A 16,748-nucleotide genomic window follows, 5' to 3' on the forward strand; every position below is an offset into this window, starting at 1 on the left:
GCCAAGGGAGTAGAGGCACCGTCTAGCACGCTTGGACTCAGAGGGCCTTTCATGCTGACGTTCTAGCCTTCAGAACTCACAGGGCAGGTCCTCTGGTCCCGCCTCTTCCTGTCGCGTCGCCATGGAGCCGCTCCCAGCCAATGGAAATCAGAGGGCAGGTCCTCAGGGCCCGCCTCTTCCTGCAAGTCGCCATGGGGACCTTCTAGCCCTTTGCACTCGGAGAGCAGGTTCTCTGGGCCCGCCCCTTCCTGTCCCGTTGCCATGGCGACCCTGGGACGCTAAAGGCCGGTGCGTCACGCTTTTCCTTCCCCACCGTGTCTCCCCATTATTTGTCTGGCCTGCCCCTGCGGCACCCAGAGGCTGTTCCGGCTGCATGGCCGGTGGCAGACCCAGCCTGCGCTGGACGCTGCCCCGCTCCGACCGGGGACGGCGGCTGGGTAAGGAGGCCCGTGGGGGAGGGTGGGGTAACTGCTGGGACCCTTCTCCCCCACCCCATGATGGGCTTTGTAGTCCTTCAGGAGATGAATCTGATCCAAGGTGGGAAAGGCGGTCTTCGGGATTTTTCAAGTTTTGGGGCATGGGCAGAGTTACAATTGGTCTCCTCCCCACGAGGCTGGCCCTTAAGGAAAGGATTAAAGGGGGTCTGGGTGGATTTCGCTCCCTCCCTCTGCCTCCAAACCCCATAGGAAATTCAGGGCGGGATTCGGCCTTGTACTCGTCTCCCTCACTTTTCACTGCATTAAAATATTTGAAGTGTTTCATGGTTGTTTCTTTTATTTATTTTTTATGTATGTAAGTATGCACGCATGTATTTATTGATGCATGTGCTTGTTTGTTTGTTTGTTTGTTTGTTTGTTTGTTCTGCGATTTATATAGCACCCATCTGGCAGCCAAGGCCTCTCTGGCCCGTTTGTTTGCGTTGCGATTGCGTTGCGGCCTTGCAGTCGTCTCCCTCACTTTTCACTGCATGAAATTATTTGAAGTTCTTCATGGTTGTTTCTTTTATTTATTTTTTATGTATGCATGTAAGTATGCGTGCATGCATGTCTGTATTTATGTGTGCTTGTGTGTGTGTGTTATTTATTTATTTATTTGCTTATTGATTTATGTGATTTATATGGCGCCCATCTGTCAGCGAAGGCCTCTCTGGCCAGTTTATTTGCGTTGTGATTTTATTATTCCACCCTGGAGAGGAGAGGGAGCTGATTTTTTCTTCCCACCATCAAGGGGACCTGGGTTTGCGGCTGATTTCTACTGCTTTTAATTCCACCCCCTGGTCCCGCTTTTCTCCCCCTTTTCACAGCCACTTGTACTTGTCATTTGGAATAACTGGATTTTCCCTTCCGAACCAGGTGTCGTTCTTTCAGTGAGCTCGTTCACGCGGATGCAGAGCTTCATCGTTCGTTCGCGCCACCCTGCAACCTCGAGGAACGACCGGATCCAGAAAGGTCGGCGGGTAAGTGTGCAGGGGGCCGGCGGGATGGTAGGCATACCATGCGGGTCTGTCACGAGCCCCTCTGCCCCGTGACGGCCCTTGTAGTTGTTAACAGAGAAGAAAGGTGTGAAATAACGATTTAAAAAACCGCTCTGGGTAATTTTAACGCCCCTGGGCATGCACAGAGTTGCAGTTTTCAAACTTGCCGTTAGGATGGCCGGTCCAAAACAAAAAAAGATTAAGGCAGATGTGTGTACAGGTGCGTATGTCTCTCGGCCCTTTACGCCTGCAGGACATGGCGAGCTGTCTCCAGTCTCCCTCCCAGCTCGGGTTCGAGTGCCGAGGTGGAGATTCCTGAGGACTTCCATCTCCCCTTCTTTCCCGCCAAGGACGAGAGAAAGTGCAGTTCGGGGCCGAGTGCCGTGACGGTCTTCTTTGTGTTTCATGTAAGTTATTATTTTATTATTACTCTTCTTCTGGCTTTTATTGTTCTTGTCTCCTCCAGCGCGCACGGGGGGGGGTGGAGCAGGGCCGAAGGAAGGTTGGAGGACCCTCTCGCCCTACGCCGTGATCTGGCAGGCAGAGGAGGCCTTTTCTTTTTCCCTGTTCAGGCTGCCAGCAGACAGCTTTCTGCCTTTGTTGTATTTATTCGAAGAGCTCAGGCGGCAGTGCTTCAGAGGAGTCTGTCATCCATTATTAGGGTTCTTTAAAACAAACGCACCCACGTTTCCCTGCATTCTTCCCATGAGTCTCAGCCCATCTGTAAGAGAGGCAGACCCCCTTACGCTCTCGGTCGTGGCACTATAGGATCCCACTCCCTTCTCTAAATCTCAAAAAAATACAGTGAAAGGGCCCACCAAGGCAGGGTGGGGAGGGGGATTGGAATCATCTGTTTCTTAATATCCTAGTAAAGTGTCTTCTTTAAATACGTTCATCGCCGGCAGGTTTTACATCTGAACTTGCATGGGTAATGGGTAATGGTGAATATGCAAAAGGGTTGCCAATAAAACCTGAAAATTCTCATTCCCCCCCACCTGCATTCTCTTTTGTGTGAGCGCGAGTGTTACTTTTTAGACTTCAGGAAACGGCTTTGGGACCATGAGTTTCTTCTCTTATTTTATTTTATTTTATTTTATTTTATTTTATTTTATTTTATTTTATTTTATTTTATTTATTTATTTATTTATTTATTTATTTATTTATTTATTTATTTATTTATTTATTTATTTATTTAATTTATATGCCTCCCACTCTACCCAAAGGTCTCTGGGCGGCTTACAACAATTAAAATTCAATACAATAAAATATAAAATGATTAAAATACAATTCAAATACGATTAAAATACAATTAAAATTGCCATCATAAAGACCCACAGCTACGGGGCGTGGACAACGGTAAAGAAGATCCAGGCGCAGACATCTGGTAGCTTTCCGATTAAACAGTGTACCAATTAAACAGCCGCCTAGAGTGGTCGAAATGACCAGATAGGCGGGGTATAAATAGAATAAAGAAATAAAGAAATAAATTGCCACCTGTTACAGCGTGGACAGTAGGGCAAAAAGCAATAATAATAATAATAAGAACAATAACAATAACTGCAACAATAATAATCATTTATAACTATATTTATTTATTACTGTTTCATGCAGTAATCTTATTAAGGCACACAAATATTTTAATTTAAAGAAAGGACGCTTAGTTCAAATGAGAAATTACAGATATCTAAAACCACCTTTACAAGTGGCTGATAAAGGAGAAAAGGGGAGGGGGGTTACTAATAAAAAGCAGGTGAAATAGACAAGCACCGAAAGTTCATTGAATTGCAGTCGTCCTCTTGAACGTTGGGAGACGAACCAGGGAAAAAAGACACGAGGAGGTTTCCTCCTCCCCAGTCCCTGGGAGAGCGAGGCGCCCTTCCTTTTCTTCCTCCACCTCCACCTCCTCCTCCTCCTCCTCCTCCTCCTAGGTCCCTCTCAGGATATGCCCCCCCCCATGGAGCAGGAGCCGTTTAGGAGCCGCGCTTTTAATTCCCCCAGCCGGGAAGCCTGGGGGGGGGGGGGTTGAAATGGCTAGGGTCCTCCGGCATGAGGCTGCCAGCAGAGGGAGCTGAGAAGTGGCCGGCCAAGGGAGTAGAGTCACCGTCTAGCACGCTTGGTCTCAGAGGGCCTTTCATGCTGACGTTCTAGCCTTCAGAACTCACAGGGCAGGTCCTCTGGTCCGGCCTCTTCCTGTCGCGTCGCCATGGAGCCGCTCCCAGCCAATGGAAATCAGAGGGCAGGTCTCCCCATTATTTGTCCGGCCTGCCCCTGCGGCACCCAGAGGCTGTTCCGGCTGCAAGGCCGGTGGCAGACCCGGCCTGCGCTGAACGCTGCCCCGCTCCGACCGGGGACGGCGGCTGGGTAAGGAGGGCCGTGGGGGAGGGTGGGGTGACTGCTGGGACCCTTCTCCCCCACCCCATGATGGGCTTTGTAGTCCTTTAGGAGATGAATCTGATCGAAGGTGGGAAAAGTCACCAAGTCTCTGGGCATGTGCAGAGTAACGGTTGGTCTCCTCCCCATGAGGCTGGCCCTGAAGGAAAGGATTAAAGCGGGTCTGGATGGATTTCGGTCCCTCCCTCCCTCCCTCCCTCCTTCTGCTTCCAAACCGCATGGGAAATGCAGGGCAGGACTCATCCTGGTAGTTCTGGCCCTCACATTAAATGACTTGAAGTTCTTCATGCTTCCTTCTTTTATATATTTTAATTTAATTACTTATTTAATTATATATTTATTTGATTTATATAATGCCCATCTGGCAGCCAAGGCCACTCTGGGCTTTTTGTTTGTGTTGCGATTTTATTATTTCACCCTGGAGAGGCGAGGGAGCCATCTTTTTCTTCCCAGCATCAAGGGCACCTTGGGTTGTGGCTCATTTCTACTGCTTTTAATTCCACCCGCTGCCCCCTGGTTTTCTCCCCCTTTTTACAGGCACTTGTACTTGTCATTTGGAATAACTGTATTTTTCCCCTCTTAAGCAGGTGTCGTTGTGTCCATGAGATCGCAGAGTTTCATAGTTCATTTGCTCCAACCAGTGCGCCACGTGGCTCTCATAAGGATGGAGGTTCCATATGGAACTGGAGTTTTCTCCATTTTCCTTCAATCAAAGTTAGAAAAAAATAATATTTGAACGTCTGTGACAAACTAGCGCTAAATAGGCAGCAACGGGTGGTGATGCAGGGTAACGCCAACACAGTAAGGTCACGTTCATTTACCGAGAGGATGTCGCACAAAGTTGACAGCCAGGGGCAGAGGTGGGAAAAAATATCCTGAAACTCAGGTTTCCAAGACACTATTATTTATTTATTCATTTTATCTAAAATACTTTTAGCCCCCCTTTCTCCTTAAAGAGGCCACTTACATTGTTAAAAGACAATAGTTAAAGAAGAAACAAGGACTATCCAACAGTGGTTTACATCATTAAAAGGCCATATTTGAATTTAGGACCAATGAATACAGAGAGGCACCTTACATCAACCAAACATTATATTAAAGGTAAAAACAATATATGAATGTTATAAACAAACTAAAATCAATCTGAATAAAGCAAAACACAAGTAGTACTAAACATCCAGTCATAGGTATAATGTATGAAAATCCACCTAAAAACCACACTTAGGTAGCCAGACAGTCCGGGAAGATTTGCCTGAAGAGAAAGGGCTTTATAGGTCAAAACCAGCTGTTTAAATTGAGCCCCGAAACAATCGGCAGCCTGCGGAGCTGCCGTAATACAGGGGCGGCGCGATCAGTATGACGACCCATAGTCCGCAATCCGGCCGCCGCGTTTGAGTCCTGCGGAAGCGTCGTGACACTTTCCATCTACGGGACCACATGGAGCCTGTTAGCCCACTGGTTCTTAACCTTTGTTACTTGGATGTTTTTGTACTACAACTCCCAGAAGCCTTCACCATCAGCTCTGGTGGCTGAGGTTTCTGGGAGTTGCAGTTCAAAAACACCTGAGTAACCAAGGTTAAGAACCACTGTGTTAGCCAATCTAGATTGATTACTAAGCTACAATAATGGGTACTTCTTGAGCCTACAGTGGCTCCTTATGATACACTGCCCGTATACGATTATCCCGCACCCCACCCCCACGGAAGGCCAGAATCCTGGGCTCTTTCAGAAGCAACGCTGATCCAAGGTTAGAGGTAGGGGTGTATTTATTTATTTTATATCCCGCCTATCTGGTCTCACGACCACTTTCATGTATGATGAGCAACTGTCTCCAAGTGAAGATGAGTGAGTACTTGCAGAGTGTATCCTGTCTGTTTTGGATAGCCTCTGAAGGAAAGTCTATGAAGGGATTTCCTTCATCCCGTCATCCTATAAAGAAAAATACAGAATTAAATCTCGTGCACCAACTCCCCTGCCGAAAAGACAGCTATAGAACGCTTACACCTTCCTCTATATAGGAAGAGACACCAAAGCATCCTTGAAGAAAAGCCCACAAAGGGATTTCCTTCATCCTGTCATCCAATAAAGAAAAAACTAAGCTTGCCATATTAATGTTAAGAAGCACATTAACATGAAAAGCATTCCTTTGCATTTTGTTTCTTTCTCTTTTGGCAGGGAACAAGAAAATAAAGCATAAGAACACTAATACTAATAGAGAAAACGGAAGCTCCTCGTCCACACGTTCATAGAAGAACTTTCAGTGGCTCCACGAAGCTGCAAGCACCTCCTCCTCATGTCTCCGATGCTCCCGTTAAGGCAAAGTAAAATATTTAGTCTCACCGGATCGCTTCCTACAAATCCGCTTCATCCATAGAACCTGACAAATAGCCCTCCAACTTAGACGACGATGAAGATTTTATTCATTTGACGTTTTTCTACCCTGTCTTCCTGCTAAAAACAGGACCCAAGGCGACTCACAGCATTAAAAGACAATATTTAAAAGTTAAAATCAGTCATTAACCCAAAAATTTGTAGAACATTGTTATTCCTATCATGATTATTGCTAACAAAAATACCCCGTTTGCTGTAGTAGAGAGAGCGCGTTAATAAATCAGCAAGCCTGGGTTCAAATACCCACCGAGAGGAGTAACATTGAATTAAACAAGAGCATTGTATTAAACATTCTGCTGTTGGATGAAAATTGGTATCATTCACTTTGAAACCTAGGCGTTGTTTCTTGCATAGAATTTTTCCACCCAGAACACACAGGCAGGGGTGGCTGCCAGTTTTTGTTTATTAGGTACATGCCTAGAACAGACAAACCCACTGCTTTATTTTCCTGTTTGGGAATGTCTTCTATTTTTTTGTTTGTTTTTGCCACACCCACTGAAAGAGGTTTTGGGGGGAAAGAACATACCTTAGGCAACATTCGATTCTCTGAAATAAAGCCAACGTTGCATAAGTCGTTGTTTTGTCTGGTGTGTTTTTTAACGCACACTTAGAATGGCCAAATTAGAAATTCCAAGTTCCTGATTTATTTAGTAGATTTGGAAACCCAAGTTGAAGAAAACTAAGATTGACCAGTGCCTGATGTTTCATCCGAGAAGCCAAAATAGGAGGACAGTATTTTTAGGCAGCACTATTTTCATTCACCAATGCATATTCAGTTTGTTGTACAATATGTTCATTTCATTTTGCAGTTGAGTCATTTTAGCAGCCTGTCATCATTCAAGAGGAAATCTTTGAAGCGAAGACGCTGCTTAACACTCTCAGCAACACATAGGCAAGAAGAGGAAAACATTAACCCCTGCAAATTACTGAGCCGAAACCTCTGCAGAGCACAAGATACATTAAAAAGGGGGGTGTTTGGCTATTTGATAGGGGTCGGGTGGGGAGACAGTAGATTAGACCCTCCTGAGCAACCACTGGATTGCAGTAGAGTAACACAGGTCCCCCACGAGAGGTTTTATCAGAGAGAGTGAAGATTTCCAACCTACCGGAGGCGGCTAAAAAAAGAGGTAATAAACGACTTGACTTTGCGTAGAAAAGGCTGCCAAAGTGGCTCAAACTTTTTTAGGGGCTCGTCAGATGGAAATAACCCCCCCACCCCGCTGAACACTATTCATTGAGGAAAAGCCTGCCTGAAGAGACAGGTCTCCACCTGCTTGGACAAGGACAGCACGGAGAACACTTCTCCTTTCAGGGAAGAGATGCAGCGTACCAGGAGCAAGATGCTCGCAAAGCATCATGTCAGGTTACCGGGTTTGTTTTTTCACAGCCAAAACCAAAGATTTGGTGTCCTTGTAAAGGGTAGAGTTAGTTCTTGTGGACTGAGATCCATTTCAGGAGTCAAGAACCTGTGCTGCTTTTAAGATCACAAGTTTCCCCTTTAGGCATTTGTTGGGGGACTCCTGGATGACTTCCAAGGAGGGGGAGCCCTATTCTTCAGGCTTTCCCCACCGAAATTCCCATGGGTGGAGGTGAGGCGGGGAGGACCAGTTTTTCCATAAGAGGATCAAGAGTACCAAGCTGTTAAAAAAGACCCAGGCACAGTAAGCGAAAAATAGAAAGCAAAAAAAGAAAAGAAAAGAAAGAAAGAAAGAAAGAAAGAAAGAAAGAAAGAAAGAAAAAAGAAAAGAAAAGGAAAAAAGAAAAGAAAAGGAAAGTGTGCTGCTTCTATACCGCCCCATAGTGCTTCAAGCACTCTCAGGGTGATTTACAAGTTAATTATGCAGGCTACACATTGCCCCCACCCAGCAAGCTGGGTACTCATTCTACCAACCTCAGAAGGATAGAAGTCTGAGCCAACCTTGAGCCGGCTACCTGGGATCGAACCCCAGGTCGTGAGCAGTTTTGGCTGCAGTACAGCATTTTAACCAGTCCACCACGAGGCTCTCATAAGGATGGAGGTTCCATATGGAGCTGCAGTTTTCTCCATTTTCCTTCAATGAAAGTTAGAAAAAAAATAATATTTGAACGACTGTAACAAACTAGCGCTAATTGGACAGCAACGGGTTGCGATGCAGGGCAACGCCAACAGAGTAAGGTCACGTTCATTTACCGAGAGGATGTCACACAAAGTTGACAGCCAGGGGCAGAGGTGGGAAAAAATATCCTGAAATTCAGGTTTCCAAGACACTATTATTTATTTATTCATTTTATCTAAAATACTTTTAGCCCGCCTTTCTCCTTAAAGAGGCCTCTTACATTGTTGAAAGACAATAGTTAAAAGCAGAAACAAGGACTATCCAACAGCGGTTTACATCATTAAAAGGCCATATTTAAAGTTAGGACCAATGAATACAGAGAGGCACCTTCCATCAACCAAATATTATATTAAAGGTAAAAGCAGTATGTGAATATTATAAACGAACAAAGTAAAATCACTCTGAATAAAGCAAAACACAAGTAGTAGTAAACATCCAGTCATAGGTATAATGCATGAAAATCCACCTAAAAACCACACTTAGGTAGGCAGACACTCCGGGAAGAGTTGCCTGAAGAGAAAGGGCTTTATAGGTCAAAACCAGCTGTTTAAATTGAGCCCAGAAACCGATCAGCAGCCTGCGGAGCTGCCATAACACGAGGGTGAGGCGATCCCTATCAGGAACCACAGTCTGCAATCCAGCCACCACGTTTTAGTCCTGCGGAAGTATCTTGACACTTTCTATCGACGCGACCAGTTGGAGCCCGTTACCCAATCTGGATTGATTATTAAGCTACAACAAAGGGTACTTCTTGAGCCCACAATCACTCCTTATGATAAACTACCCCTATGGGCTTAAGTCCCACCCCCACTCCACCTGCACAGAAGGCTAGACTGCTGGTCTTCTTCAGAAGCAACGCCAACGCAAGGCCAGAGGCGTGGGATGTAGGATGAGCAATTGCCTCCATGTGACCCGTCTGTTTATGGATCTCCATAGGAAGATAGCCAAAATAACCCCTGAAGGGATTTCCTTTTCCCCATCATCCTATAAAGAATAATACAGAATCAAATGTCCTGTACAGAATCCCCATCCTAAAAAGACAGCTGTAGATTGCTTACACGTTCCTCTATATAGGAAGAGACACGAAAGCATCCTTGAAGGAAAGCCCACGAAGGGATTTCCTTCGTCCCGTCATCGTACAAAGAAGAAACTAATCCTGGCACATTAACGTTAAGAAGCACATTAACATCAAAAGCATTAGTTTACATTTTGTTTCTTTCTCTTCTGGCAGGTATTAAGAAAAAGAAACCACCACAGCACATGTTCCTTTATCGATACTAATAGAGAAAACGGAAGCTCCTATTCCACACGTTTATAGAAGACGTTTCGGCCACTCTACGAAGGCGCAAGCACCTCCTCTCGACGTCTCCGACGCTCCTACTAAGGGAAAGTAAACTAGTATCACCGGATCGCGTCTTACAAATCCGCTTAGTCTAGAGAACCCGACAAACAGCCCTCCAACTTATGAGTTCTAAGACGACCGTGTAGATTTTATTCATTTGAAGTTTTTCTACCCTGTGTTCTTGCTGAAAACAGGACCCAAGGTGACTCACAGCATTAAAAGACAATATTTATAAGTTAAAATCAGCAATCAACCCAAAAATTTGTATAACATCGTTATTCCTATCCTGATTATTCCTAACGAAAACATCCAGTTTTGTGTAGTGGAGAGAGTACGTTAAGAAATCAGGAAGTCCGGGCTGAAATCCTCGTTGAGAAACATCACAGAGCATTAAATTAAGCATTGTGCTCTTGGTTCTTAACCTTTGTTACTCGGATGTTTTTGGACCGCAAGTCCCAGAAGCCTTCACCATCAGGTCTACTGACTGAGGTTTCTGGGAGTTGCAGTTCAAAAACACCTGAGTAACAAAGGTTAAGAACCACTGTGTTAGTCAATCTAGATTGATTACTAAGCTACAATAATGGGTACTTCTTGAGCCTACAGTGGCTCCTTATGATACACTGCCCATATATGATTAACTCCCACCGCCACGGAAGGCCAGACTCCCGGGCTCCTTCAGAAGCAACGCTGATCCAAGGGTACAGGCAGGGGTGTATTTATTTTATATCTCGCCTATCTGGTCTTACGACCACTCTCATGTATGATGAGCAATTGTCTCCAAGTGAAGATCCCTGAGTGCTTGCAGAGTGTATCCTGTCTGTTTTGGTTAGCCTCTGAAGGAAAGTCTATGAAGGGATTTCCTTCACCCCATCATCCTATAAAGAAAAATACAGAATTAAATCTCGTTCACCAACTCCCCTGCCGAAAAGACAGCTATAGAAGGCCTACACCTTCCTCTATATAGGAAGAGATACCAAAGCATCCTTGAAGAAAAGTCCACGAAGGGATTTCCTTCGTCTTGTCATCCTATAAAGAAAAAACTAAGCTTGCCGTAGTAACATTAAGAAGCACATTAACATGAAAAGCATTCCTTTGCATTTTGTTTCTTTCTCTTTTGGCAGGGAACAAGAAAATAAAGCATAAGAACACTAATACTAATAGAGAAAACGGAAGCTCCTCTTCCACACGTTCATAGAGGTTTCAGTGGTTCCATGAAGCTGCAAGGGCCTCCTCCTCGTGTCTCCGATGCTCCCGTTAAGGCAAAGTAAAATATTTAGTCTCACCGGATCGCTTCCTACAAATCCGCTTCATCTAGAGACCCTGACAAATAGCCCTGCAACTTAGACCACGGTGTAGATTTTATTCATTTAAAGTTTTTCAACCCTGTTTTCCTGCTAAAAACAGGACCCAAGGGGACTCACAGGATTAAAAGACAATATTTAAAAGTTAAAACCAGTCATTAATTCCAAAAATTGTATAACATCGTTATTCCTATCATGATTATTGTTAACAAAAATACCCCGTTTGCTGTAGTAGAGAGAGCACGTTAATAAATCAGCAAGCCTGGGTTCAAATACCCACCGAGAGGAGTAACATTGAATTAAGCAAGAGCATTGCATTAAACATTCTGCTGTTGGATGAAAATTGGTATCATTCACTTTGAAACCTAGGCGTTGTTTCTTGCATAGAATTTTTCAATCCAGAACATACAGGCAGGGGTGGCTGCCAGTTTTTGTTTATTAAGTACATGCCTAGAAGAGACAAACCCACTGCTTTATTTTCCTGTTTGGGAATGTCTTCTTTTTTTTGTTTTGTTTTGTTTTTGTCACACCCCCTGAAAGAGGTTTTGGGGGGAAAGAACATTCCTTAGGCAACATTCGATTCCCTGAAATAAACCCAACGTTGTATAAGTTGTTGTTTTGTCTGGTGTTTTTTTTTTTTAACGCACACACACTTACAATGGCCAAATTAGAAATTCCAAGTTCCCGATTTATTTAGTAGATTTGGACACCCCAGTTGAAGAAAACTAAGATTGACCAGTGCCTGATGTTTCATCCGAGAAGCCAAAATAGGAGGACAGTATTTTTAGGCAGCACTATTTTTATTCAGAAATACATATTCATTTTGTTGCAGGTTCATTTCATTTTGCGGTCGAGTCATTCTAGCAGCCTGTCATCATGGAAGAGGAAATATTTAAAATGAAGCTGCAGCTTAATAGACCATTAAGTCCTTGAAATTACTGAGCCGAAACCTCTGGACAGCACAAGATCCATTAAAAAGAGGTTGTTTGGCTATTTGATGGGGTCGGGCTGGCAGACAGTAGATGAGACCCTCGGGGGGGGGGGGGGATTGCAGTAGAGTAACACAGGTCCCCGACTATAAGTTTTATCAGAGAGAGCCTAGATTTCCAAACAACCGCAGGCAACTAAAAAGGAAGGTAATAAACGACTTGACTTTGTGTAGAAAAGGCTGCCAAGGTGGATCAAACCTTTTCTAGGGGCTCGTCAGATGGAAACACCCCCCGCCCCGCTGAACACCCAATTTATCACCCCCCCCAACAAACTTTGAACGTTGATCTGAAGAAAAAGGCCTTCTTGGTCAGGCTTGGCTACCTGGAATCCGAAACGAACTTGTGGAGCAAGCGAAGAAGAAGCAGGAAGAGCAGCAGCCGCCGCCACCGCCGCCGCCGGTCTCCACAGGTTGACGACACAGCGGCCAGCCAGCAAACCCCACCCCTCCCGTTTAGTTTATATAGGAAACGCGCGAGGTGAGGGGCTCTACGTCACGAGACGGCCCAGTCAATTGGGGGGCGTATCGGGCAGTGGATTGAATTCAACCAATGGGCTTTAAAAAAATTCGGGAGGAGGCGGTGCTGCGGAAAGTGAGAGAAATGCCGCTTGAGGGGTGTTTCGACTTCAGGTTCCCATGCGAAAGGAAGTCGGGGTCGTTCTCGTGCGGGGGCTGGGGGGGGGGTTGAGTTCTATGCGGGGAAGCCTTCGAGGTACTAATGAAGGGACTGTGCCGTGCCAGAGGTGGTTTTTGTTTCTTTCGTTGGTTAAGCAAAAGAGAGAAGAGGTTAAGAGTGTCTAGGGTTCCGTTGGGGAGGTGCACCTCTTTGTACGAATCAAGTGAAGGGGGAGCGTTTGAGTGTTTTACCTCTCCTGGGAAAGGTTTTTGAAAATTTGAAAGGTTTTGAAAGGAAAAGGGGTCCGTGTTGCATTGTTAAAGGGCATTGCGGAGGTGCGGTATTTAAATGACTGAAAACTGAAATCTTGTAGGTGGCTTTGATTTGAGTAAATTGCATGTGGGTTTTTGTTCGTTAGGGTTTACTTATTTGTGCCCTCGTAATTGTGCGTTCGAATTCTTATTTGAAAAGAAATGTTTAAAAAAATCTAAGAAGTTGTCACTGAATTACGGGACGGTGATTTGGAAGTGAGGTATTTAAAGCTCTGTAAGGTGCATTCTTTGAGGTCACAGCGATTGGTATAAATAGCATGTGGGTTTGTGTTCTTTAGGGTTTACAGTTCTGGTTCCTTTTGTATTAATTAGCGCCATCCCAAGCGCGGTCCGGAGTCTGTATGTGAAGAGCAATGTTTAAAAAAATCGGCGTAAGGGGTGTGCAATGCATTGTGGGAGCGTGGTGAGAAACGAGCGTTTAAAGTAGGGTTCGGGTTAAAGTAGCGCAAGGTGTATTTTTGGAGTTGAGAGAGATGTGAATAAATTCGGTTTGTCTTTGTTCGTGTGGTTTAATCGTTTGAAATGTGGTTTTGGCGAGCACATTTGTGGAACGCACGGAGGAGGGTTTGTAGAAAGGATTGAAAGCTTTATGTAAAGAGAAGAATGGTAGGGGAGAGTCGTTATGGGAAAAAGAGTGTAAAAGGGCTAAAAGTGAAAGCGTAAGAAAAAGAAAGGAAGTTGTATTTTGTTGAACTGAACGTGAGCTGCAAGAGTAGAGTTTTGAAGGGTTTAAATGCGTGATCTGCGTAAAAGGGTCCCATAATGCATCGTGGAGGTTTTATAGCAATGTTTTTCAAGCTTGGTGTAAAAATAAGAATTGGAGGGGAGAGTTGGGGTGGTAAATGGAGTGGAAGACGAAAAAGAAGTGTGAAGAGACCGCAATAGAAGGCGCGATGGAATTTTTTGAGGCCACTGTGACCTAGAAGGCTGCAGGATTGGGGGTTTTAAATAGCAATCAGGTTGTAGTAATGTTATAAGGAGAGAGCTGTAGGTTAGGTGCTGTAGAGGTGGATGGCAGCTAAGTGAGTGGGAGGAGGGGCACAGTAGAAGGGAGGGGCAGAGTAGAGGGGAGGGGCAGAGTAGGAGGGGTGGAGCAGAGGGGGCGGAGTAGGGACGGGGTGGAGCTGAGGGGGGTAGAGAAGGGAGGGGACAGAGTGGGGGGGTGGAGCAGGAGGGGGGGTGGAGCTGAGGGGGGCAGAGTAGGGAGGGGACAGAGTAGGGGGGGGTGGAGCAGGAGGGGAGGCGGAGCAGAGGGCGGAGCCGAGGGCAGGGCGGAGGAGAAGGTGGGGCGGGGCGGAGCCGCGGGAGGGGCAGATTTTTTGGCGGCGCGGGCTCGCGCGCGGCGCGGCGCGCGAGCCCGCGCCGCCAAAAAATCTGCCCCTCCCGCGGCTCCGCCCCGCCCCACCTTCTCCTCCGCCCTGCCCTCGGCGAAGCAAGGGCGAACCCACACCTCGCAAAAATCTGCCCCTCCCTCGGCTCCGCCCTGCCCTCTGCGAAGCAGGTGCAAGTCTGCGCCTCCCAAAAATCTGCCCCTCCCCCCTGCTCCGCTCCGCCCTCTCCTCCACTCCGCCCTCTCCCCTGCACCACCCTCTCCTCTGCCCCACCCTCTGCTCCACCCCTCCCCCTGCTCTTACTGTGCCGTAACCCTAAAGTTGAACACGACTGGACAAAAATTGTCAACGGGAACCTTTACCTTTAACCCTAACCCTGACCCTTAGGGTTAAAGGTAAAGGTTCTTGTTGACAATTTTTGTCCAGTCGTGTTCAACTTTAGAGGCGGTGCTTATCCCTGTTTTCAAGCCACGGAGCCAGCGTTTTCTCCAAAGACAATCTTCCGTGGCCACATGGCCAGTGCGACTTAGACATGGAACGCTGTTACCTTCCTACCGAGGTGGTCCCTACATATTTACTTGCATTTGTATGCTTTCGAACTGCTAGGTTGGCAGGAGCTGGGACAATCGACGGGAGCTCACTCCGTCGCATGGATGTGACCTTACAGCTGCAGATCTATAGACCTTACAGCACAGAGGCTTCTGTGGTTTAGCCCACAGTGCCACCAAGAGGGTTGTGTAGGCATCCTTCAGTCTCGAAAGACTATGGTAGTGTGCTCTGTATGGAGGACTTGGAATGCAGGACTAGTGTGGCTGAGGAGGCCAATTGGAGAGTTGCAATCTCTTCCACACTGAAGACAAATCCAATCTGTCCCCTGTCCAGCTCCCTGGTTTTGCTTCCTTTGTGACTTCCTCTTTGCCTCAGCCTGCTGGACAAGGGTCTCTTCAAATTGGGAGAGGCCGTGATGTACTGCCTGCCTCTAGGGTGAACGCAAGCGGGTTAGGGTTAGGGAAATTAGGGTTAGGGGAATTAGGGGAATTAGGGAAATTATGGAAATTATGGAAATTAGGGTTCGGGTTCGGTTTCGGTTTCGGTTTTGGGATTAGGGTTCGGTTGTGGTTTTTGTTGTGGTTTTGGTTGTGTTTTCGGTTTCGGTTGTGGTTTCGGTTGTGCTTTCGGTTGTGGTTTCGGTATTAGGGTTCGGTTGTGGTTTTTGTTGTGGTTTCGGTTTCGGTTTTGGTTTCGGGATCGGTCTCGGTTTCGGGAATAGGTTTCGGTTTCGGTTTCGGTTTCGGTTTCAGGAATAGGTTTTGAGATTAGGTTTCGGGATTAGGGTTAGGGTTTCGGGTTCCGGCTTCGGGTTTTGGTTTTGGTTTTGGGTTTTGGGTTTTGGGTTTCGGGTTTTGGGTTTCGGGTTTTGGGTTTCGGGTTTCGGGTTTCGGTTTCGGTTTCGGGTTAGGGTTAGGGTTCGGTTTCGGTTTCGGTTTCGGGTTCGGTTTCGGTTTCGGTTTCGGTTTCGGTTTCGGTTTCGGTTTCGGGTCAGGGTCCGGTTTCGGGTTCGGTTTCGGTTTCGGTTTCGGTTTCGGTTTCGGTTTCGGTTTCGGGTTAGGGTTCGGGTTAGGGTTAGGGTTCGGTTTCGGTTTCGGTTTCGGTTTCGGGTCCGGGTCCGGGTCCGGGTCCGGGTCCGGGTCCGGGTTCGGGTTCGGGTTCGGGTTCGGGTTCGGGTTCGGGTTAGGGTTAGGGTTTGGGGGTTAGGGGGTTAGGGGGTTAGGGGGTTAGGGGGTTAGGGGGTTAGGGGGTTAGGGTTAGGGTTAGGGTTAGGGTTAGGGTTAGGGTTAGGGTTAGGGTTAGGGTTAGGGTTAGGGTTAGGGTTAGGGTTAGGGTTAGGGTTAGGGTTAGGGTTAGGGTTAGGGTTAGGGTTAGGGTTAGGGTTAGGGTTAGGGTTAGGGTTAGGGTTAGGGTTAGGGTTAGGGTTAGGGTTAGGGTTAGGGTTAGGGTTAGGGTTAGGGTTAGGGTTAGGGTTAGGGTTAGGGTTAGGGTTAGGGTTAGGGTTAGGGTTAGGGTTAGGGTTAGGGTTAGGGTTAGGGTTAGGGTTAGGGTTAGGGTTAGGGTTAGGGTTAGGGTTAGGGTTAGGGTTAGGGTTAGGGTTAGGGTTAGGGTTAGGGTTAGGGTTAGGGTTAGGGTTAGGGTTAGGGTTAGGGTTAGGGTTAGGGTTAGGGTTAGGGTTAGGGTTAGGGTTAGGGTTAGGGTTAGGGTTAGGGTTAGGGTTAGGGTTAGGGTTAGGGTTAGGGTTAGGGTTAGGGTTAGGGTTAGGGTTAGGGTTAGGGTTAGGGTTAGGGTTAGGGTTAGGGTTAGGGTTAGGGTTAGGGTTAGGGTTAGGGTTAGGGTTAGGGTTAGGGTTAGGGTTAGGGTTAGGGTTAGGGTTAGGGTTAGGGTTAGGGTTAGGGTTAGGGTTAGGGTTAGGGTTAGGGTTAGGGTTAGGGTTA

General features: G+C 46.5%; 2 long non-coding RNA genes across 7 annotated transcripts; one reads left to right on the forward strand and one right to left on the reverse strand.

The window, feature by feature from the left end:
• The first annotated feature begins 354 nt into the window (after positions 1-354).
• LOC144584220 (uncharacterized) lies at positions 355-6,827 on the forward strand. 2 transcript variants are annotated; one of them, XR_013538335.1, is made up of 4 exons: positions 355-437; positions 1,353-1,456; positions 1,728-1,881; positions 6,041-6,827. It is a non-coding gene; the product is annotated as an uncharacterized LOC144584220 (long non-coding RNA). The 2 variants fall into 2 exon arrangements; XR_013538336.1 differs by lacking the exon at positions 6,041-6,827 and having other exon boundaries at positions 1,728-1,885.
• LOC144584221 (uncharacterized) lies at positions 4,753-12,427 on the reverse strand. Of its 5 annotated transcripts, none has more exons than XR_013538340.1 (4): positions 12,307-12,383; positions 9,169-9,336; positions 8,148-8,307; positions 4,753-5,794 (listed from the first exon to the last, which is right to left on the reverse strand). It is a non-coding gene; the product is annotated as an uncharacterized LOC144584221 (long non-coding RNA). The 5 variants fall into 5 exon arrangements; XR_013538341.1 differs by lacking the exon at positions 12,307-12,383 and adding an exon at positions 12,258-12,272; XR_013538338.1 differs by lacking the exon at positions 12,307-12,383 and adding an exon at positions 10,498-11,909 and having other exon boundaries at positions 9,169-9,729.
• Positions 12,428-16,748: the final 4,321 nt, after the last annotated feature.

Source organism: Pogona vitticeps, chromosome 9, assembly GCF_051106095.1.
Source record: "Pogona vitticeps strain Pit_001003342236 chromosome 9, PviZW2.1, whole genome shotgun sequence".
Classification (NCBI taxonomy): Eukaryota; Metazoa; Chordata; class Lepidosauria; order Squamata; family Agamidae; genus Pogona; species Pogona vitticeps.